Genomic DNA, 2474 nt, shown 5'->3' with positions numbered 1-2474 from the left:
TAGAACTCATACATTTTCTCAAAAAGTATTGACATTTTAAAGAAATAATTGCTCTTACGATTTTTTAGTTTTTACCGTTTTGAATGATGCGTTTGTATATTTTGATATCTAAAAATCAAGTTTAAACTGAGATATATTTTAAAAGTTTAGGTGAGTGTATCGAAGTAGCAAATACGGGCACTCCGCAAAATGTTGGACTACTTTTTAAACTTAACTCATCACAACTTAAAATGCTTATCTATCTATAATTAACTAGATACCTACTCGTTCGATGAAAATTCGATTTTTACGTAACAAACTTCCCTGAAAATATTATTCTGCTTGAGAGTATAATATGCAATTTAAAGTGTATTTTGTAATTTACCTGCCATCACTCAAAAATGATTACGATAAAAATCAATAAAAAATAAAATTGAAATAAATGTTGTTTTGTAATGAGGAATGACATGGAATTATGTAATAAAAAAATATTTTCAAAAAAGTAATATTTTTCGAGATAATGAATGTTTACTGTGCAAATAATCACTCTGTATATATTATATATATAGTTTAAAATGGCGTATGTAGTATCAATTTCTACTTGTCAAATCGTTACCTCGTGTTGTTATAATATTATATTATCATAATATTACGTTACAACAATAATTATTACGTCACGATCGCACTAGCCCCTTAAAAACGTTAACTCGGTAGCTGTTTATACGATAACTGAGAAAACTCGTGTAATTTGGGACCGAAAATTAATCCCCTTGTTAATTAAACTCGATATGGCCTATTATCATATTTACACGATTAAAAATTAAATCGAAAAACAAACGCCTTCCAAAACATTTTTGTTTTTTTTTACCGTTTTTTTTTCGTAGAGTAAATTATATTCATTCGAATTATGGAATTATGCAACTTTTCGAGTACAATATACATATACCACGTGAATTCAAAAAACACACTTTTATATTCTTTATATTATTCACTTGCGAGTTGTGGTATAATCGTGGTGTAAAAACTCGACAGTGCATTATATTATAACATATTATATTATAAGCAGCTGTAATTATAATTGTGACAGAGCTAAGATAAAGCAAGTAATTTAATTAATATAATCTCCCATTATTCTCGTTTACCACTTTTACGCATTATAACTGCTCAAGTTATACCGATGAAATATACATTGAGGATGAGTGATCTATTTAAGGTAAGGCATTCATTATTTCAGCAAAAACACCACTCCACTCATCTTAAATTTAAACACTTATATAACTCATAGACATCTCGTCCAAAATTCGATTTTGTGTTTCAATGTACTCCAAAAAATGTCCGCTTTTGAATAAGGAATTAAATATGCATCTGTCATTGGACAATATAGTAATAAATTTAAAATCAACATGATTACGTTAAAAAATATATTTTTTTTAAAAAAATGTTGTATTTTAACGATTTCAAATAATGTAAGAAAAATATTTTCAAAAACTTTTTACAATAATGAATCTCCTAAGTATAGTATAAATGGGTTATCCGGTATATATTAATACATATTAAACATTTATTATGATTTATAATAATTTATACACGCAAGGTATACACGCAAGAGCGAAAACTTATTCGAATTTAACTCGAATATAGATCCGGATACCACGATATGCCAAATACGAGTATAAATTGAACGATAGTGTTGTGATCGGGTGATCGAAAATAATACACATGTTTATTGTGAACGGCAGTATAAATTACGAAATTATATTGATAGCATAGGTGTATACAAATACCAGATAGACGATTCCCTATTCATACAATGTAAAAATTATGAAGCCAAAAAATGGCAGAAATTCTCTTATCTAAGAGGTGAATGTTTACAAAATATATTTTATGATAACATGATAACCCGTGATAATTTTATGGCGGGAATCCAACAATATTAAAGACGTATCATTGTATAATAGTATATTGCGCACATTTAGGTTGAAGTTAAAAGTTAATATTAAAATCATAAATTATATTATTCTTTTAGTTAATTTAATAATAATGATAATAATATAATCTATTGCAACAAACAAGAAATACAATATAGAGAAACTTATTTAATATAGGCACAAGTTTCTAATTCGTCCGATATGCACATGCTTGAATTCAGATGAGCTGAGTTCATATTAAAAAAGGCGGGTAAGTCGTGGATGTCGCTCTGCTGTACAGTAGGTTACAAGTGGGTTACTGTAATGGATGGAATTAAATTTGAATCCAATGATATTATATCATTGTATACGAAAAACGATTCTGAACGGAGATGATTTGTCAGTCTACGATATATTATTTTTAAAGAAAAACTTATGGAGAACATTGTACCAAATTTTAAAAACTTAGTTATAAAAGAAAAAATTTTTACGATTTTTCAACCACTAAATTACTTGCAAATTTTCGCAATTTTGACATATTTCGTATACATTTGAACTTTAAATGCTTATAAAATAAAATGTGACATG

Source organism: Acyrthosiphon pisum, chromosome A1 (genome assembly GCF_005508785.2).
Source record: "Acyrthosiphon pisum isolate AL4f chromosome A1, pea_aphid_22Mar2018_4r6ur, whole genome shotgun sequence".
Classification (NCBI taxonomy): Eukaryota; Metazoa; Arthropoda; class Insecta; order Hemiptera; family Aphididae; genus Acyrthosiphon; species Acyrthosiphon pisum.
This window is presented reverse-complemented; position numbering follows the sequence as displayed.